The sequence below is a fragment of the Phalacrocorax carbo genome, chromosome 1 (genome assembly GCF_963921805.1).
Source record: "Phalacrocorax carbo chromosome 1, bPhaCar2.1, whole genome shotgun sequence".
In the NCBI taxonomy this organism is placed as follows: Eukaryota; Metazoa; Chordata; class Aves; order Suliformes; family Phalacrocoracidae; genus Phalacrocorax; species Phalacrocorax carbo.
The window spans coordinates 99342992-99366111 of NC_087513.1; the positions used below are offsets into that span (position 1 = coordinate 99342992).

General features: G+C 38.6%; 1 long non-coding RNA gene across 1 annotated transcript in view; it reads left to right on the forward strand.

The window, feature by feature from the left end:
* LOC135315774 (uncharacterized) overlaps positions 1 to 23120 on the forward strand; it is a 135461-nt gene that overhangs the window by 86485 nt on the left and 25856 nt on the right. The window lies entirely within an intron of this gene.

Sequence of the window (23120 nt, forward strand, 5' to 3'; positions counted from 1 at the left end):
CAAATTAATTTACGAATATGATTTACCCTTCTTGAACTATCTCTGAAAGGCTTAGGGGTTAGAGATTGCTTCCAAGCCACTGAACAAATTAATAGTGATGTATTATAGCTCAGGAGAATTTTCCTTTTTTCAGTCCTGTTCTACGTAAAAATGCTTACTCGTTAAATCTCAGTCCTATTGTGCTGGGCTTCATTATGAACAGGGAAGTCATCACATCTGAAATGGAATATCCGTTCCTCCAGTTGTATTTGCAAATGTCTGACAAATCGATCTGTCCTTCATCTTGCCAGCCTCCCGCTATCTTAGCAGATCCCCATGTTGATCATATGCTGGTCCCAATAGCTGTGTCTCTCACTAGCCACCCTGAAATTATTACAAGTTTATTTAAGCAGGCATGAAGAAGTACTATTGCAATTCCTTATCATGGAGTCAAATTAATTGCTCCTGGTACTTACCTTATCACAACAGTGTGCAACCCATCACCAGAGAAAGTAACTTCTCCTAAGCTTGTTTCTGCCACTTACTCATTTGTGACAATCAGCGTGTAAGTATCCTTTATACACATTCATTTTATATATTAGAATACATCTTTTACTGACTACCCAAATAATTTTTGTCAAACAGAAGAAAAGTATCACACCTTTAATTTTTACTGTTAGCCAAAACCACAGTTGATTTCGCTCTTCTGAATAACAGGATTTTTCCTGTATTTGAATACTCTATAGTTCACTTCATTTATGCCGAGGAAACTTCCTAAGCCTACATTTTTACTACCAGTACACCTACAAAGCTTAAAGATCTTCAACAGAGTCAACAGCTGTATACTAAATTTTTGCATCTCATGCATAATTGTGATGAGTAGGGCTTGAAGATGACAAATTCCACCTAATTGACTATATCTTTTCCTAAACATTTCTAGTTATCTTCTAATATTAATAATACAGTGTTGGGGAGAAAAGTTGGGTTTTTCTTTCATTATCAACAATACTAACCAACATAACCATTTTTTTTTATTTAGCATTTTTCCTTATTTTCATTGTTATAGAGGAACACGCTTAGAGCTTCTTATTCTTCTTTCAGTGAGTGTCTTCCTAAAAGAACTATTGTTAGAATTCAATTCTGTATTAATTGTTGATAAGAGAACAAAGTAAATTCAGAGAAATTCTGATAGAGACATATAAGCAAACAGTGCTGTACACTTTACTAGATAATTGGTGGTTGAAGAGGATGCAACTGCAGGAAAATGGGTACCACTGTAATGGTGTACACCAACAAGAACAGGTTCCAATCTCTGTCTGCAGTCTACAGCATGTCCCAGTAAGCCTCAGCGAAAGCATGGGAAACATCAGTGAGGACAGTTATACAGTTATACGTCCATAAAGTCTTTTTTTTTTTGGTTGGGTTTTTGTTTTTTTTTTTAGCTTTGGCTCTTTCTGTAATAACTACAAACCGATCGAGCCTAAAGCTACAGTTAGGAACCTGAATTTTCAGTACAGGAAGACTGTCATATTTTGAAAGGAAGTTGTTCTGACCTAGAATTTTTCTTTATCTACTTCACCTCCCATAATATCCTGTCAATGAAAATTCAGGTTTGAAGACAGTTGAATCATTTTGGTATGAAAAAGTTTTGTAATTATAGCAAAGGAATATACCTGCTCAATGTTTTGTACCATGTGCAACTGTAATAGCCATTGCATATATGAACGATGAATATTTAATCCTATATTGAAATTAACATGCTGCCATACAATGCTTACTTCTCAAATAAGGTTGTTTTTTTTTATTAAAGACAGCCCACTTGATCAATGTTTTCAGGTACATCTCCCAAGGATAGGAGCAAAGTAGGGGATGCAGACCGTCTAGACTTGATTAATTTTAGTGGTAATAACCTGCATATTCTTATCTGCAGAACAACCTTAAACTCTGTGTATCACCATTTTGTAACGATGGTTATGAGGGGTTAATTGTGCTTACTAATCTTTCTTTTACAGGAAAGGTAAAATGCTGCACATTCTGTCCAACTAATGATTTATTAATTCTTTAATTATTAATGTAATAATAAAATTGAAGGGACTTAATAGCAAGTACTAGGAAACTGTAAGTGCTAACCAGTACTGGTGGAAAGAAGAGCCAGAAACACATTCCACATCTGTTTTATACACCTGAAAACACTCTCCTTCCCTACACAAACTCATAGGTGAGGTTTATGGCATCCCTCTTGGCAGGAGTTTCTCAGTTCCAAGTTTCACTGTAGGTTTGGCTCCAGGCAAATTTCAAGAAGGTCTGAGGATTCAGCGTAATTAAGCAAAGGCTTCCTAGGGAAAGGTCATCCAAATGATCCTAAATGAAGAGCAAATGTTTTCCTAAATAATAGATGTATTAGAAAGTTTTTTTATTTTATTTTATTCAAACCTAGGAGGGACCCTGCTGTAGTACTTAACCCACATGAAGCAGCCTTCTGTTAACATCAGTCAAGCTGGTCAAGTGATGAAGGCATTTTATGGCCTTGTTTTACTGAGACCGGTCTATAATATAATCACAAAGACTGATTACAAATTGAAGTATGCTGACATGGTTGAGAAATTAGGTCTGTCTAAACCAGTCTAGATGCAGGCTGGCTAGTACACACATACCAAATCTAGCACCTGTGAGTCCAGCATGTGCTATGATATGTTCAGTGCTGCTCCATGAGCAACCCTCTTTGCAAAGACTTTAGTAAACCCAAGGCAAACTGCCTGAAGAGCTGTTCTGCATATCTTATCCTCGTCCAACAGGCAATGCATTTTATACATTAATGGAGGGTTCCTGAGGTCGTTAATGCATCTTGGAGATGGAAAACTCATGTTAACAGAGAATTGCATGGAATGATATAGTGCAGGGTCTTGTGGGACTCCCACGCTTTCAAATAATCTCATCACATACACTTTGGAAGGAAGTGCTAATTAAAAGTATGAAAGAACGTATGTGGTATTTGTGAAGCTGTTATCCAAAGCTGCATTGCTGCATCTGTTATGCGCTGCAATTACTTACAGTTTAATGAGAAAATAAGGTGAGGTCTGCACTTACAAAACTACAACCCTCTGCCCGCACTCCCTCCTCTCACAGAAAAAGCAGTCACAGTGCACCTGTATTGGCAAAAGTATTTATCATTTCAACAGGTGCATAACCTGAATGAGGGCTTTGCTGTTGTAATTTTGCTTTGATCCAAACTCATCATCGAACTGCTTTTCAAGCTTTTAAAACTGGCAGTGACAATGGAGTTTTTGGTGTGGAACAGAGGGGAAGATGGGATCAGATATTATATATAGATGTTCTTTGCATGGCCCACATTAATATGACTCTTCATATGACGTACTGTCATAGGTGCCTATCCTACTGGGTTTTTTTTTTTTTACTAAAATTAAACAAAACGTATGAAAGGTGCATCTTGCAAATGCAATGCCATAATAATTGATCCTGTTGAGATAAAGAGTTAATTCACTGAAAATTTTCTACATTTAACAATACAAAATTTCTCCTTTATAATGGCCTTATCTTTCCTAAAATGCTCTATTTACATATGACTTTAGCATATCTGTTTCATTAGACTCTATCTATAGCTATTATATATATTATTATATTTAGCTATGGCTTCACAGTATAGTGAGGGTTGTCAGTTTTGGGTGTTTTGGTTGTGAGTCATCGTCCCTGTTCCCCCCCAGTATATGTACGATTTAAGTAGGTTAATAAAAATGTGAAGTTAATTATCATAACTACAATGACAAATTTTATTGTCAGGCTTCATCCAGACTAAGATTTCATTTGTAACATTTCACATTCAGTTCGGATTAGACATTAGATCAATAAAGGGCTCTTGGCCATAAGCAGTATACAGGAGTTCTTTCTGTTTCAGTGTTATCAAAAATTGTTACAAGAAGATATTTTAAAAAAAAGGTCATATTATTAGTGGGAAAATACTGTTAATATTAAGAAAAGTAGAATGAAATGTAGACTATTTTTCTATTTCAGTTTTGTGACATATGAACCATTTTAGAACTTAAATTGTAACTTATGGTAGTGCCATGATATTTAGCAGCATCCAAAATCAGCCCTCTCCACTAATCTATCCACAGAAGTCACTGTAGTAGAAAGGGGGAGAAAAGCAACAATAATACAGCATTTTCTTGACAGCTGTTTCACAGTTTTGAAATATAAAAGGACAACACACTTGAAAAGAGGAAAAATGGTTTGAAGCGCTGTGATTTATAATGACATACCTTAGTGATGCTGATATTTTAATTTTAATTGTTTAGTTACTTCATGCTTACTGCGGGTTTGACAACATTTTTGGTGCTCTTTCTGCCTGATCCTCTCTTTCCTTTATGAAATATTTTCCTTCCTAAGTAAGGGAGACAGGACTCAGGGAAAACAGGTGACTTCCCCAGAAAGTGTCTGAATTTTTCTGTATCCCAGTACATTTTATTGTTAGGTAGTTGTCCAGTTCCACATGTATAAAATGCATTGTAGAACTCCTAAATAGATAGATGGGAAAATACCTATGTTATATTGTTTCTATTAATGTAGGATTTTGCACTAAATATGCCAGATATTATTTTCTTTGTCGACTGTTATTGGAGGCTTATGGGATGCTGTTCATGAATAGCGTTTCAAAGTGCTATACTCATAATTAGAGCTGGGCGAATTATTCATCCCAAATAATACTTACTATGAATTTATGCTGCCCATTTCCTACAAGAGCACTAGTTATTATTTTGCTTATTGAATAGGACAGCATGCTGCTTTCCAAGGGCTCTCTATTTCTGGGTTACAGGTTGCATCTATGAATTTTGTATCCTGAGTCTCTTGTTTTCCCTCAGAGATGATTGGGACGTTGTTCCCTGAGGAGCAGCACTGAGGGGTTACTCCTGATTATTTGCCTGGTAACTCTGGCTGCTTGGCTGAAGCAGAGGCGAGGTTTCTGAAGGTGTGACCTTTCCCTACAGGCAAATGTATTCCATCAGAACAGTTTACAACCAATCAGTTTGTCATTCATACCCTTTGGTTTTGTGAATATTATTCACTGTGATCTTAGCACCTCCTTTTGAGGTACGCAAAGGTTTTTTGGCTCTGGCTTCCAGGGTGTAAACTGACCTGAGCTGACCTGACCTGAGCTAGGTGTTAATGAGGTCTGGCAGCTTGCCTGCCGAATCCTACAGGGTGGGTAACTGTGGCTTTCTGTGGATCATCTGGCTTGTGTGGGTATTTGGGTACTGGGCTATGGCATGTGTTGTGGTTTACCTGTGGTGGGCAACCCAGCCCCACCCAGCGGCTTGCTCCCACCCAGCAGGTTGAGGGAGAGAATTGGAAGGATAAAAGTGAGGAAACTCCTGATTTGAGACCAGGACAGTTTAGTAGATAAAGCAAAAGAGGCATGCCCAAGCAAAGCAAAACAGGGAATTCATTCCCTACTTCCCATGGGCAGGCAGGTGTTCAGCCATCTCCAGGAAAGCAGGGCTCCATCACACATAACAGTGTCTTGGGATAAGAAATGCCATAAATCTGAACATCCCCCCTTCCTCCAGCTTTTATTGCTGAGCATGACGTGTATGGTCTGAGATATCCCTGTGGTCACTCGGGGTCAGCTGTCCCGGCTGTGCCCCCTCCCAACTCCTTGTGCGCCCCCAGCCTGCTCGCTGGTGGGGTGGGGTGAGAGGCAGAACAGGCCTTGGCTCTGTGTAACCAATAACTGAAACATCCTCGTGTTATCAGCACTGTTTTAATCACAAATCCAAAACATATCCCCATATAAGCTGCTATGAAGAAAATTAACTCTATCCCAGCCAAAACCAGTACACTGCTATTTAATCACGTGTCTGTCTTTGAGCCACCACTTATTCCTGTGACTGCATGGGAGAAGGGCTGGTGCCAGAGGCAGCCCAGCGTGTAAAACGGTGAGATGCTGTTACATCTTCTGATGGACCCCAGTGGGATCCTTGACCAGCCAGGTGGGGCTGCTGCGGCTGCAGGGCTCCAGCAGCCCTCTCTGTAAGCAACATCAGTGCTGTTCACAGAAAATACTCTTCTCTAATTCTTGTTTTGCTCAGTAATGCTTGATTCTAACACTGTGGGGTTGCTTGTTTAAGTAATTTGGCATTGGTTTTTCTCCATTTTGGAATGGCAGGTATTTTAAATGGGAGAAAATTGGTGGAGCTGGTTCTACAGTGGCAGCAGGAAAGCTAATCTTGTGCTCAAACTGTGAATCTCGAGGTCTCTCTCAGGTATGAGGAAAATGAGTTTTCCTTAAGGAAAAGATTAAAAGTTCCCAGCTTTTGCATTTGCAGACATAAGTTTACAGTAAGAGGAGTGCACAGACTAAATAGTTGAAATATAAAAAATATTGCAAAGAAAATAGAAAGAACCAAGTATTTAAGAAAATTTTTATGTTGTGGGTGTGGACTGTATTCACATGATTTATGAATATATTTTTCTCGCAGCTATATTTACAGAATGTCACAAAATAGGCCTGAAATATTTTTTGGGTGCTAATACAATGATGGTTATTCTCTAAAATATATATTTTTAAAAAATTCATTTTAAAAAATGCATTTATTTGTAAAAATCCATGTAAGTTTGGGGACCCGTATATCTTTCCTAATCATTCATTTCTTGTATCCAGACTTTCAAATGCCAACAATAAACAAGTAAGCCCGATGTTTTCTTTTATGTATAAATTTAACTTTACTATTTTAATAGAAAATAATTGCTACAAAAATTGATCCATTTGAATAAAGTTCTGGGTTTTGTTTGGCTGGTTTGATCCATCAGAGATCAAAGGCATTAAATGAAGAGTAGACAGATCCTTACTATAAAAAATAAATAAAAAGGCAAATTTATCTGCTTATTTACAGAACTGCTATACTTCCAGCATTTTGAGTAAGACTGATAAAATAAATACTGATTGCCAGCAAAAAAAAAAAAAAAAAGGAAAATCACCCTGTGCTTAAGATTTGCATTTTCTAAAGAGTGGAATCCATTTCATACCATCAAAAAGATAAGATTATTTGCCACCCACACGATGTGCAAAATTCATATTGTCCCAGAAAGTTTATGTACTATTTAAGATTTACTTAGATTCTTCATAATAAAGGGTTTATAACCCCTCTCTTGTAACTGTAGCATTTCTGGAGATGTTGCCAGATGAATGTGGAGTATATATTCTCCCAGCGACTACACAAATTTTGTTCCTGAAGAGAATTTTACCTCTGTTGGTGAGCTGTTGCTCTTACAGTAATACCACATCTTCATTCTCTAGCCAAATCTGTACTTACAGGTACCATTTCTTACAAGAACTACAAATAATCAGGAAAAGAATAGGAAAGGATGGGAGGAATTCTGAGGGCCAGGATGTGGAATAAATTTTTTTCCATTTACAGAAGATCAAGTGATTTTTGAAAAACTAAAAGATTAGAGAAAAAGGGTTTTATATTAGTTTCAGTGGAAGACTGCATCATGAGTTACAAGGGGGTATTTGGCCAGCTTGTTGCAAAGCCCGTAGATTCTGTTGACCTTGTTCATCACCAAAAGTTAAAGCTGCAGCTTTACGAAATCAAGGTTTCTTTCTTGTTTTATTTTAGTGGAGATAACACTGAACTGCAATTCAGGAGACTTGAATTTTACTCCTGGCTTCTTCCCCTAAGCTACAACTGAGAGACCTTATTTGACCTCTTTCTGCACTTTACTACTTCTGTCTTGTTTAATTAATATCCAGGAAAATTACATCTCCTACTGTATTTAATATCATACCATCTAACAAAGAGATTCTGATTTCAGCTGATGCCTCTACACATTGCTCTAATATAAACGATAAAGCAAATAATGATAATCCCAAAATCACAGTGTCATCCATCCTCTGGCTCACAATGGCTCTGTGGAGCCCAGATTCCCTCAAGGGTTTGATAAAACTGTGGAGGCTGACACAAAGCAAGTAATCAGTGGGAAGGATGGGAGGAAAATGACATAATGAAAGCAGGACTAAACGGCTTCATATCCCTGCAGGTATTTCAAATGAGGTAGAATATTTCAGCAAATAAGCCTTTCTGGCAACATTACTGCTAAAACTCCTGTAATAGGTACAGTACAATATGTCTCTACTTAGGTCAAAGGGACTGGGGGGATGGGTTGTTTTGGGGGGGTTGTGAGGTGGTTTGTTTGTTTGTTTTAATTCAAGCAGTGCCTCAGTGTCTCCACCTGCACTCTGTGAAGTTAACAAAACCCCTGACATACCAAAATGCAAGTAAAATGACCTGCCTTCCAAAGTCCTTTTCTATTCTTCAGAAATCCTTTCTCTCCTTCATCCTATCTCCTTCTTCTGCCTTAAGACAAAATTCCTCTCAAGTGCTAAGAAACCTATATTTCCTCTGAAATTATTTTCCTTGTTTTTCTTCTCTCTGTTTTCCTTATTAAACTATTTCAAATAAATATTTTATTTCAAATATTTATTTGAAAATATTTTATTTGAAATGAGGAATAAGAAATGAGGAGGATGTGACCTATTTTTTTTATTGTTATTATGAGCTAATTCCGTAATTCTTAAAAGTATTTCCTCAAATGTACTTTCCAATATTCCTCTCTCCTTCCCAGAATTTCTTTGTTTTTTATATTCATGAAGAATCTGAAGCTGGCCTGAGATGTAGATATGTCACTTCACTTCATAGAGATACAAACTCAGTGAGAGGAAGTGTATATGCTCATAAAGCAGAAATGGAATATGTGTGTAGGAGGATTAAACGAGTGTTTTAGAGACAGTAAAAGCTTGCTTTTCTAGGAAGACAAAAAATTACATAATGTGATATAGAATACTTAAAGTTCAGATTTTTTTCTTCTGTAGTTTCACCTCATTGTACTGCAGAGGTTGTGGTAGCTATAGATGAGAGCAGACTTGACCAAGGGTAACCTCTATAAAACAGGCATCTTTTGTCTTGGAGGTTGTACTCTGTTTACACCTGTGGATGAGGTTAATTGCAGCACATACAACAAAGACAGGTTGTCTGATGTTTTCTGATGCCTCCCTACCATCTTGGAATTTTACTGAAATAATTCTGATGTGTTTGGGGTTTTTTTTAGTGGAAATTGAAGCGTGAAACAAAGTTGGTAAAAACTCATTTACCATTTTAACTAAGGCCTAGTGATTTCAACCATCTCTTAGTTAAAGCCAGGCATCCACCTTAGAGTACACCTTATCCATGGGAAGATTGTACTGGTATGGAGACAGACGTTTCACTTGTTTTTCACAAGGATTGTTGTTGTTGTTTGTCCAAGTCTTAAAGTATTGAAGTTATCTACAAAATACAAAATTTTTCATGTGGAGCTGTGGTGCCATTTACAGACGTTATGATCATCATCACCTAAATGGCTTTTTGTCTTTTTCAAGTTTACTAAAACCTTAAGGATGATATCGTAAGTTACCTTATCTGAAGCTAAGGGATGAGAGATCTAAACCTCTTAGTTTGTTTTATATAACAAGTACAATAACATTTAAGTGACTGACATTTTTGAAGTTTGACTGATGACCTACACCTATTTTTTTTTAAGCAGTAGTTCCTTTATTCAAGACCCAAAATGTCATAGTTCTCTTTTTCACTTCTTCCCCTTCCCTCTTGCCTTTATCTGCTACAAAGCTCTTTCTTCCTCCAGTCCCTGTGCTTTCTTCTCCAGTTGTCTCTTTCTGTGCCTGCAGTCTTTTATCCTTTGCAATGGCGAGGTTCTGCTTCACCCCCAACCAGTTCCTCGGGACGACGATGTTGACCTTCCTCAGCGTAATGCCCAGCTTTACCTGCTTGTGTCAGCTGCACATAGGGAGTCTCATTGCTAAAAAGCAGGTTTTCTACCTCCTGAGCAGCAAGTGGCTTTACCCCACCCTCTGGAGAAGGGGTGTGCACCTGCAGCTACCTGCTGGGTGCGGGGAACAGGGAGAGTCACTTGTGGCTGGCAGAGGACTCGCCTTGCAGGGAGTGGTTTGCCTGAGAAAACTTTTCTGGGAAGATCCCAGGAATTCAGTAGGCCTACTGGCATCTGCATAGCTGCTTTGCAAAGGTAGCTCTTGTAGCTGCTGTAAAATTATAGAGGACTATTTTTGACAAAATGGGAATGCTTGGGAGTTGAGTTTAGTCTTAAATATAGGTCTCTCCTCTGGAGAAGACATGATTTTTTCATAACAAGAGTCAGAACAGAGACAAAATAAGAACGTTGAAGGCAGAATTTCACAAAAAATGTTTCTTATTTCTTTTTTTCTTGAATGCACGTGACAGGACAAAACCTTAACGGCACTAATGAATGTGGCTCTGAGAAAAGCCAGATTTCACTTTAGCAGAAGGTGGCCAATATTGCTGATAAAATGTAGAATTTGTATTTAACTTGATTTTTCTTCTTCTTTTTCTTTGCTTTAAAATGCAAGCAAAATGGATATGATATAAAGATTTTGTTCCTCTCCTGAAGCTTCCCCAGCATTCGGTGTTTCAGCCAGAGAAAGCCTGTTTCTTGCAAGCCTGGTACTTGCATCAAGAATGAGATGTGCTGGCAAACAGAGCATCTCTCTTGAGAGTGACAAGCTCTGTCTGAAGCCAACAGCATTTGGGTTTCCCCCCCCATCTCTCTCCCTGCCCCGCCTCCCCCTTTTAAATATAAGACCTGAAATTTACTGTGTTGTTGAGGGAAATCTGAGGGATGACATACATGTTGGCAGTTCTGCTGTATGAAGGATTTACTCTTAATCCAGTTTCTGACAGACTATCACTGGTACGGGGCACTGAGGAGAACTGGGTATGATAGTTATCAAGGCTTAGTTTGTTGTTGAGACTATTTTGCAATGTACACTTAATAAATGCAAGTTTTTCAGGAGATTTCTGAGCCTTCCGTAAATAAAGCAGTGTTGAAACTGTCAGCTTCTGATCACTGCTGTACAGTGAAACCAGTTTATTTTTTGACTTAAGCATTCTCTGGAACCTGATTGATTTCTATATTGTGCTTTGCTGCCTGAACATGGGTTCCATCTTCCCGGATGAAAACCTGATACCCTTTCTTCATGGAGCTCTGGACACATGATGACATTTGAAAAGAAAATGTCATTTTGTGTCTGCTGAAGGTGAGATGAGATGTGCTAGCCTGACAGGTTGGGAAATTCATGTTAAACTGCAGCGTAAGGGTTGATTAATTTAGTAATCTCATGGATACTATTTGTGGCAAATATCATCTTGATTGGTGTTGATTTTCCTGTACAGCAAGAGGAGGCGTGCCTTCAGGGACTGCGTTATTTTACAGGGAAGAGTCCTCTGTAAATGCAACTAGAAGTGATCGTGGCTTTCACATGCTTCTCTCTAGAAATGAAATGGGATGTGGCTATTCCAGGCACATTTCATCCTGTGACTTATAACTGGCAATTAATAATTAAATTTTTCAAAGTGAAGGACTGGCACAGTGGAGGATGCAATAGCGTCTCTCTCCCTATATATGAAGTACTGAGTACTTAATTCTAGGAGCAGTAAACCACAGGCTTGTTTGAATTGTAAAAACACAAGCTGAAAAGTGCTGACTTCGGTGTGAGCTAGATAGGATGAGTTAAATAGAAAAAGTTGAGCTCCATCTCACATAAAGTTTACACTGTCTGCAATACCCTCGGTAACCTTGCTAGCATGACTTTTTTTACTTTCTGTCCATACAGGCCTTAATGACATATAAAATAAACACTAGCAATTGCCTTCGCTGCATTTTCAAAAGGTTATTTTGTTACAAATTTTGTCTGTGTTTTCTCGCAGTACTTGAATTCTTGTGTGTTTGCAAGGTGGTTTGCTGTCGGGGGCGGGGGTGGTTGTTTTGTCTTGTGTGAGTCACCTTTTTCTCCTCTAAATTTCAGTGGCTGTTTCCACATTTCTTCTCATGTCCTGGTACAGGGGAGGAAACACGGTGGCTCTGCAGCCTGGGCAGACTGCCTCAGTCAATTGGACAAGTGCCCGTTGGCTCAGCTCAGGCCTGTTAAGAGCTAAGTAGGCTGATAGCATTCAGCTTGAGAAGCAGTATTTGCTGCCTTTCTGAATTTGAGATTAGAAGGAATGCTTGTCTGTGTATATATATGTATATATTAATATACAAACCTATATATATGTGTAAAAGCAAGACAAAAAAAAGACACTTGGAAAGTACGTAACGATTGAGTGCAGACAAACTCTTTCCCTGCAATAGGCAGGGAGCCTTGCGCCATGAGCTGGAAGGGGTCACCCCCTGGCTCGCTGGGCCTAGGAGCAGCAGCTCAGCCTTTGGCCTGGGGGCTGTGCTGCCCCCTGGCCCCGGGTGGGAGCCCACCAGAACCAGCCTGGCAGCCAGCCCCTTCCTGGCCCATGCAGGTGACGGCCCTGACGTTTTGCACCCCTTGGAGGTAGCTGGAGAGTTGATAAACGGAAGTTTGTGGAGACAGTTTTGTCTGCGCAGTTAGCTCATTGCTAAGATCTCAGAGGATTAAAACCCCAAATAAATGCATATCTTAGTCTATTCTCAGAAACTGAGCGTAACACATCCTCTATAACGTTCTGGTGCTTGAAGTACCCAGCTAGCTCTTCTAAATTCAGCTTGCATCTTATCGGTCTCTCAGAAATATAGTGCTCTAGATGAGCCAGACTGAGCACAATAACATATATTTTTATTATTACAGAATAACATGCAAACTATTTAGTGTTGATAGGTTTTCATGTCTGGTTTTTTTTTTCTGAAGTCCAAGTGGAGTTATATTTTATAAAAATCATATCAGCTTCCTGGGCATTATAGCATATAAACATGTAAAAGGTGGGCTGATGCCAAAGTTACATTAATCAAATAATTCAGAATGCAAAAGCCACATTTCCATGGAGCCCTCTTCTCACAGCAGCAACAGCAGGTCCTGTCTACTTTGGTAGAAAAAGGAAAAGTGAAGAGGAGATGATCAGGAACAGATAACAGCTGGGTTAATGTTATGCTTATCTTAACCTTGGATTTACATTTAGGAACAGTTTTAATAACCAGAGAAGATAACTGCATCACTTCAAATATTAAAAAGTAATTGAAGTGTTAAAAGGCTGAAAGTATTCACTCTTTTTGTTTTATTCTGTTCTAGTAGCGTTAGCAGCCTTTTTGTAGCTGCGTAGCTTTTACTTTGACTTTCTTGTACTTGTACGATATCAGTATTTTACCTCACTTTTGCATCAACAGATCAGAAAACAGAGAGGAAAGGGAGAGGGTGTTGCCATCAGAGTAGGACTTGGAGTCCCTCAGAATATGACTCTGAGAAGGTGGGAAGGCCCTATATCCCTCATTTTAAAACAAACACAGCATTTTAACATTAACCACTGTGATAGCTTTATTCCCATGAGCACTGAAAAGGATTAAAAAAAAATAATTGAGAATTGAAAGAAGTAGGAAAGGAAACACCTCTGTGAAACAGCCACTGTGAATACAAGAGATGATGCTTTGAGTAGTTGTGCGTTTCATTAGGGTAGAGAGGGCTGTGAAGGTAGCTGGGAATGTATATATTGTTTTAAGTCACGGTTGACAAAAAGAAATAGAAGTAGAGGTGCCGGGTCTAGCTATGCTCATTTATATCTCAGTCTTTTGCATCAAACGCTATTGCAGTGCATTAAGACAAAGTGGAAACAAAAGCCTCTGAATCTGCTGTGTCACAGCAGGAGAACAGAAGGAAGCCACCTTACAGGAAGCATAATCTGGGTCTCTACTGGTGGTAGATGGTATAATCTAAAATCTTTTTCTCATTCAGATTAACAGAATGATATGGTTTTTAGCCTGACAGACCACTCAGGTTTTTAGGAGATACCATGCTGCTACTGTACCAGAACAATTTTTATGGGGGTAGGGGGTGGGTGTGAGGGAGAAAGGTGCTTCCATATAAAACCAGACTAGCACAAAACTCTCACAGAATGTACCACTAGTGCCGTGCTTCTGTGCACCTGCATTTTCCATGGATGCACCTGTGCTCTGGTCTGTTCCTTACCAGCCCCCAGTAGATTGGTACTGGGGTTTCCTACAGTATTTAAGCATCTTCAGCTACTCTAGTCCCCTTCGTTTTCACAGATACTAGAGGTTTTGCTGCTTAGATAGAAGAAATTGCTTACAATGGAGACTTTGAAGGCGCCTCACTGCACCGTGAATTCAGTTTCCCAGGGAGGGCCACAAGCAGCAATACAACTCACAGAAGATCTAACTCGCACCTTCTGTATTCATAGTGGCATACTGATTTTCAGAGTCCACCTCTCACTGGAACCTCTTCTGAATAACTTGCTACATGTCATAAAAAAGCTGCCACCTTTTTATTTATTTACTTTATTCTTGTCAAAATATCAAAAATAGCCAGAGGGAAGTGGCCTGCTATAGTAAAAAAAATTGTAAATTTCTGTTCTGTTTCATTTATTTGGGTGTATTCAAAACAAAACCAAACTTTTCATACTCATCTGTATACTTTTTAATATATAAAGAAGTATGTACACATGGACGAGTGTGCACATGCATACCCCTAATCTGTCCCTGTCTGTTAAAAATATTTTAATGTTATCTAAAAAAAAAGATTCTTAAACTTCTGCCACAGTTTTACTTTAATATCACATAGTATTTGTCAAATCAGTTAAATGATTACTTTAGTGATAACATTCAGTTCAAGCCTGTTTATCAATTGAATTGCCTTTGTACTAATTAAATAATGATTACCACCAGCAATGCACCCAGCATGAAGTTCATTGGTTCTCCTTTAACCAGTTGCTTCCAGGTTTTGGTTGAGAGTGTAGAAAAGAAGTATTTCAAGTGGAGCTAATTTGATGTTTCTAGAAGAGCAGCCTTTTGTGAGATACTTTGATTACATGGCAGAGCAGCCTCTATAAAAAGCTATTTGGCTAAGTAGAGCTTCTTAGCTCCAAACAGGGGAAAAAAAATTACAAAATGACTACTCAAGTGAGTATAACAAGCACAGGGAAGATAATCTTAACAAGCCCTGTGAGGCAGACCATTTGCTGAAATTCCCACATCAGTGTATAGACATGCCACACGACTTCAGCACCACTGAGGTTCTGTGCAAGCCGTGTCCTGAAAAGGTACTTGTGGGTGTATGCTTTTTAAAAAATTATTATTATATTAATATTATACAGTTCTTGTGTTGTTGCTGAATCTGTGCAGGGGTAAACTTTTGCCCTAACAAATGTTACTTTTTTAGAATGATAAAATGGCTGTTGTGGAGATGTACAAGGGACACTCTGTCCTACACCACATCAGTATGCATGTTTCTTTGTGGGCTTGTGCTAGTACCTTCTATCAACTTCCATTTCATACCAGTAAATTAGAGGGATACATGGTGTCCGTTGCTTGATTCGCAGGTTTATACAGTATGCTTCTCAGAAAACTGAATTTGGTGTGTCTGGTCTTTGTTTTCCATTTTATAAAACATCTCTCTCTTGCTATAGGGTACGTATTTAAGAAGGCAGAATGAGCCAGTAGGAAGGGATACAGTGCTGTCTAAATGTTTTCCCTTTTCCAAATATTTTAACCATGCTGGTAGGGACAGTGGTGAAAGGAGCATTGGTTTCAATTATTTTTTGGAATGTAATAAGAATTTTTCTTTGGACTTTGATTTATAGTAAGCAGCTCAAAAAAAAAAAAAGAGATCTAAGAAAATGTAACCACCTATCTATTTCCAAATTACTGTAGAGGTTGAAAAGATATAGAGACATGACACTCTGTAGCAACTAGACATTTTATTTTGTAATACTGCTAAAAGGAGAGAAGAGGAGGAGTTCTGGAGGAAGTCTGTTCAAACTTTCTTAAATACAAGTAGCTAGAATATCTGACTCTGCGTGTGTAACTTCAGACATTGACAGCTAAAATATACACAACCACTTACAACATAATTTAAAAAAAAAAACCAATTCTACCTCCGTGAGCTCTCTGCTGTATTTTCTCTTTCAGGCTGAAAATGAAAAAGAAACACATACTCCCAGCTTTACAGGATTTTAGAAAAGAAAAACAACCAACAAACTAAATAAATTTAAAAAACCCAACCCCATCCCCCCAAACCCCCCAATTAACAATTGTTAATTCAGCATTCAGTTAATATTCCTCGGTAATAAAAGGGGTTATACTGGCTCAGAAGAATGGTCCTTCTGATCCAGCATCCTGTTTCTGACAGGTGAAAAATAGATGCCAAAGGGAGAATATAAGAATGTGGTGAACAGTCAGCAATGTTTCCCTTGTACGCTCACCCAGCTGTTGGCAATGTACGCCTGAGAACCCCGGATGACTTTTTCCAATGTATTTGTCTCGCTGCTAATTGAATCAATGATAGTTTTCAGTACCTGAACCATCCTGTGTTCCAGAGCTGAGCTCTGTACTGTTGTGTACAGTACTACCTCTTTTGGTTTATTTTCAAGTCACCACCGGCTCCCTTGATTGTGTGCCCAGCTAATTCACAATCAGAATCAACCCATGGTTAAAGGATCTCTAAATTCTCAAAGACTACCAAAGGATCTTTCAGAGTTCTTTGAAGGGGTATTAGACTATAATGACAAAATTATGTATTCTCTACTAAAACTATGTTATCTCCGGTCACCACTGGGGTATTGCTATGTATGTAGCAGAGCTCAAAGCCCCGCAATTGAACCTCATCGGCTTGATTTTTGGCAAAAGTCCCCTATCTGATTTATGGCGTTATATATAAAAATACATGCATTTCTATGTATGTTTATGTTTATATTTAATTATATATATTAAACCAGCAAAAGGTCACATCCTTTAGTCACATTATTTCAGTTTTTTTGCAACTACACATCTTAATTTTACTTCCTTGAGCTATTGCAATATTTTCTTCTCCTTTCTTCTGGGGCTCTGTTTTTCATCTCTCAAAATATTCAGAATAGAAAGGAGAGAAAAGGATCTGGGAGTCAGTGAGGTGAAGGAGGAACCTTCAGAAAATTAATTTCCGTTTTTATTTGATCTTTTATCCTGTGTGAAGAATGTCAGCGTTGCTCAGTAAAGCAACAGTTGGGTCACAGATTACTTATTATTTTGTGGATTTCTGCAGTAAGAGAATTCTTACAACCAGTATCCCTCGTGCAGGTTGACTGCTGTAATATTTGACTTTGCAAGCATTGTTGGCATTAAAAAACATCTTTAAGGGATTTTGTTTTGTTTTTTAAAGGTATATTGCTATTTGAACAAATTTAATCTGAGGCTGCCCCTTGGAAACTGAAGTTCAGTTTTTTATTTCATTTCTTAGCTGTTTTTTTGGCTTTTTCATTCCCCATCAGCAAAAAACATAGCCCCCTCAAGATAAAAGCAGAATGTAAACAAACTCTATTGGATATTCCAAATGTGATTTCCTACTTATCTTTTAGATTAGCTTTTTTTTTTTTTTTTTTTTTTGTGCTGGAGTGATAAAGCATAGGCGCAGAGAATTAAATATATGAGGAAAAGCCAAATAGAGGATTCATATACGGAAGGGCTTACACAGCATTCTGACGTGCACGGCTGCGGACCTATGATCAATAACAATCTCTTTTCAAAGAATCTGGCTGTCCTTTGAAGTTAACATCAGATCTTATTCCTCAATAGAATACCAAAAGGATAAAACAAAGTCAGGAAATAGCCTCCCAGGTGCTGTTTTGATATCCCACTTGTGGGCATCTCCTTGGTAATACCATCCAAATTAGATAGGAACAACACAAATCTATATGAAAGTGATAAATGCCTCAATTATGGATTGATTTCTCAGCAGGGCTTTTACACATTGTTAATGGCTGTGGTTGAAAGAGGCTTACCTCACAATTTCTGGTCAACTGTAATTCATGCTCCAGCATTTCTTTGGAGTTGATTGACTCTTGCCCGTAAGTATGGCTTTCATCCTTCTTTTACACCCCTGGCTTAATACATGTCTGCATGATCTAGTTACGCATTGCAGGCAAGCTCCCAACCATGCATTCCTCCTTTACAGCAGCGTAGCCTTACGTGCCTCACATGTTGATCCATAATTTACTGAAAATCTGTCTCATGGGGAGGCAGTTGCCTTTCTATGCAAGATTTTGCAAAGGATAAATTCTGACTTCTGAACTTGATTCATGTAGTTCAGATATAGGAGCAGGAATCTGAGAAAGATGGGAATATTGCATTATTGTTCAGATTCATTTCACTGACTTTAGTATCCTGAAAATGTTCTGCATCTGACCTAAACTAATAATCTGGGCTTTTTCTATAGTGATGGGAGATGAGAGTGAAGGTACTTCTCATTCTTCTTCAGCAGCGGAGGGATCCTAAATGAGCAGCTTTCACCAGACAAACCCCTCCTCAGCCATCCTGGATAAATCTTTTGCAGAACAATACTGACAGGGGGAACTGGGAGACAACTGGATGTGGGAAGTAGGAGAAAGGAGGAGCAAACATCTATGGTACACTGTCCCTTCACTGATTCTCTCTGCACATCATTATGCTGAAGAGGGGCTTTCCATCAGGATCATGTTGTAAACATCTCAGGTCCCTTGAATTGGTGGGTTTGCTCCCAGCCTCAGTCAGAGGAAGGATTTGCTTTTCTGTTTGTGCAGAACTGGAAGTTTGTGCCGCCTCAGCAGAAACTGGAGCACTGAGCCACCTCTCCACCATGTCTAATGTACCTCTGCCAAAAGTGAAGTTTGCAGAATTGTTCCAAAACACAACTCAGAATGGGAGCTCGCCACCCAAAAGGGACTCACACAAGGATAATACAGGTAACAACCTGCACCCTCTTCACAGGTGAAAAATAGCACGTTACAAAGGAAGCTAGGAGGTTTTGAGTAAATGAGCCGTGGAGATTTCTGACTCCCAGTTAGTGCAGCGCTGACCTTTTAAGAGCACAGGACATGGAGATTTTCAGTGCTTAAGGGTTCTCACCAGATTCTTGTCATTTCAAGGAACTGCATAAAATGAGGTTGATCAATGCCTTTGTATTTTATAAGAGAATTGCACAGCGAGAAGCTCAGTGTATATGCGCCTTTTAAGATCAGTTGCTTCCTTGAAACAAAATTGCAGGTATATAAAATGTGAGACACAGTAAGTATCTTTAAACAGATTTTTAAAAGAAAATACCAAGAATATAGAAGCATTTAGGAGCTTAGCTTCTGGGATACCAGAGAATAAGGAACAAGTGAAACATTGGGAGCTCCAGAATTTGTGGCTCATTCTTTTTTCACTTGATAGGTTCCTTATGAAGAAAATAATACCAAAGAAATATGCCAGTGCAACATTCAGTATTCTGTATGCAGTGCTGTAACAGCTGTAATTTCCATTACAGGAATTAGGCAAAAGACTGTGTGGGAACTGCGAAGAGCAGGGAAAAAAAGCCATTCAGGGTGGAGGAATTATATGAAATTATAGTGCACTTCATATTGCTAGTTGTTAAATCTTTGTGCTCATAAATTCATTACCTTGCTCTGCAGCAAAATCTTCACAAAGCTAACATAGATTTTGTGTCTCTTTGGTAGGGATGTCACCTGCTTGGCCAGGGGGATAGAAATGGGGGTTTCTTCAGAATGCATACAGGGTCCTTTCCCCAAATAAAAGGAGCAAGAACATAGTCAAGCTTCGATAAAAGTAAGAAAAAGTTAGATAAGTTTGATGATTACTAAATGTTTTCTATTACAGTTTGGTCATCTGTTAGCGTGATGCTGTTAAGTGAAAGCAAGAGAGTCATTGATTCAAGCCCTTATGATTTAAATTGTCAAAACAGATTTAAAGAAAACATTCATAATCTTTTTTCTTATTTACAAAGCAGGGTTTTGCCAAATAGATGTGATGGCGCTGTGTAAAATTTGGAAACTCTGAGTCGTGTATTGATCCAAGACTGGAACTTCTTTGAGATTAATTCTCAAAAAAAATATATTTTTTTCATTCTACTTTCAGTGTGTCTATCCTATATAGCTGAGGTGAGAGTCTTTTAGGTATGATTTTATTTGTATTGGGATTACATTTGTACCTGGTATGTCTGTTTCGTCTTTGTAAATGACAAAAAGCATGTAACAATCCATCTTCTCAACTAAAGGTGAGAATATAACCTTACTGGATATAGCAAGATACTATAACATTGAGAAGGAATATGAGATCAGGGAATATATGGGTGACACATAACAGAGACCTGTAGTTACTATATACATACATAACTTTTCTTATTTTCTGTGCTATTTGTATATATGTATTTTAGTGGGTCTAACAGCACCTTTCCTTGAGATCAGTATTTAGTACCTAATCAACGAAAGACTGAAGTACAGCTCTGTCAAAAGCATCATGCAGCTTTGATGTCTCTATGATGAAAGGGTGTTTGGTAAAATATGTATTGATTTCCTTGGAGCAAACATGCAGTTGTCTGAAGTGATAATTCTTTACGAGGAAGCTACTGGGAAACTGCTTGGTTCCCTTTCTGAGGTGTAGGTTCAATACCATCCATCTTATAGCAGGACTTGGAACAGGCAAGGCTTGATGTTATAATACATTGACCCTTCATTCTCTCAGCGATTGCTGCAAACAAATTGCAGGAGGTCTGATAGGTTTAGCTTGTTGCAGGTTAAAGATCAATGTTCAATGAACATACGAGGCAGGCAGACTAGCTTCTCCTATATTCCCATTAATTTTGAAAAAGGATTGTCTGCAAGTGAATTGTTTGGCTTATGTGAGAATCTATAACAAGCAGGAGCAGAATTCCAGATTTAGTTAAGAGGCACTTCGATAATATGAATAAGGTCTGTCATGAGGGCAACTTTCCAGTCTTTTTTTATTGTGGGATCAAAAGAGCTCTGCATAAATGTAGTAGCAAATCACCTTCCAGTGGGCTTAATGAGGGAGAGAAAAATTGAAGGAGAGTATTTTTGGAGGAAATGAGGTTCTTAAGAATGACAGAAGGAAGAGAAGATTGTGAAGACAAATATAAGGAGCAGAGAACTCATTTGATAGAACTTTTTTTTTTTTTTGAAAGGTACTCAAAATCCACCTGAATTTGTTCCATTCAGTTCTGTCGGCAAGCATTACTAGTGCTATCTGCCACTTTTCCCACTGCCAGTACTCTCCACAGATCCCTTGGGGGGTGTACATGTCTCAGGATTGCGTGAACTACTGTGTTCTGCAACACTTCTTTTATAGTGTGTTGCTGTCGTAGTTTAACCCCGGTTGGCAACCAAGCACCACACAGCTGCTCACACACCCTCCCCCCCACCCTCAGTGGGATGAGGGAGAGAATTGGAAGAGCAAAAGTAAGAAAACTTGTGGGTTGAGATAAGAACAGTTTAATAATTGAAATATAATAATAATAGTAATAATTAAAAAGAAAGCAACAAAACAGAGAGAGGAACAAAACCTAGGCAAAACAACTGATGCAACTGCTCACTACCTGCCAAGTGATGCCCATCCCATCCCTGAGCAGCAATTGCTGCCCCCTGGCCAACTCCCCACAGCTTATATCCTGAGCAGGACATCGTATGGTGTGGAACATCCCTTTGGCCAGTTTGGGTCAGCTGTCCTGGCTGTGTCCCCTCCCGGCTTCTTGTGCACCTCCTCGCTTGGCAGAGCATGGGAACCTGGGAATTCCTTGACTTAGTATAACCACTGTTTAACAACAACTAAAACATCAGTGTGTTATCACATTATTCTCATGGTAAATCAAAAAAACAGTACTATACCAGCTACTGGGAAGAAATTTAACTCTATCCAGCTGAAACCAGGACAGTTGTACAATCATCCCACAATACAGCTAGAAGTTGCACACTTCATCTACAAAAAGACTAAAAAAAATCACAGGTCTAAGTGAGGAGAGGAACTTTCACTTTTATCTGAAGTATCTGAATTGAACTGAATTCTCTCTACTATCTGCAGCTATGATTCACCTTTCCATCTTCATAGGTTTTCTTCTTTTTCCCATACCAATAACTACCGTGCTCATTTTCAACCCTCTGGAAAGTTAAGATTTATCTTCATTTTTCTTCTAAAATAATAGCTCCAGTTCCTGCATGTGTCCCTTTTTTGCCTCTGGTGTAATTTTTCTTACATTACTTCCTCCTAAACCCTTTTGGATACCTTAATCACTTTTTGTTTCTAGCTCCGTTTTAAAACTGATCCAGCATTAGTAGCTCTAGTGAAGCGCAGCACATATTTCCCCTTAAACACTCTAAAAATGCATTCCACTAATTCTCAAATAGTAGGAAATTAAGTTCCATCTTTCTGCATCTTTTTTTCAGATTTATATTGAACAGAATTTTGTTCTCCAAGGGTAAAGAATAGCCCTGTGTTTTTACAGAATTTTCTCTCATTTCTAGCTCTATGAATTAGTATATCTTACATGTAATTGCAAAGTTAAAGGGGTTGTTTGGTTTGGTTTGGTTTGATTTGGTTTTCTACAGTTGCTTCTAGTGGCAGGTAGGAAAAAAATATATTAGCCTTATGGTCAGTTTGGAAAAAGAGAAGAGCTACATTTTCTAAGTATCACAGCGATGAGAGTTTGGTGATACACAGTACAGTTAGCCAGAAGCAAGAATATTATTACCAGGAGAAAGTGAGAGAAAGGTACAAATAAGAAGAGAGATGCTGGGATCTCAAGTAAATTATTCAGCTTGCCTCTAGGCCCCTGAAACAAACCCTAGTGTTGGTTCACAGACATTACCCTGAAGTCAGTGAAACAAATTTTGATCTACAATCGTCTTGATCATTTGAGAAACACAGAGCAGTATTGCTGTTTCAGCTGCCTTGCAGGCCACCAAACAGTTTCCAGCTTGCAGATTTATGCTGAATGGAATTTGATCCTCCAAGGATATCTCATAGCTGCATAGTACCGGTGGTTTTAGGTTACAATAGTTTTCTTGTTTCTAGCTACCTTCTATGGATCATGCTATGTTTAATTGTAGAGCTGGTTAGGTGGAGGATTCCACACGTCTCAATGCACTCGTGCTGTATCATCTGTCTACCAGAACATCTCACAGATTTAAGTTATCACCTTCAGTTTGTCTAGGTTTAAGTGTACTGGTATGTTAAGAAATAGTTTGGTAATTAGCTGACATTGTCTATCAAAAATGTTTTTTTATACACTGAGAAACTACTAACACTAGGTGAGAGCACTG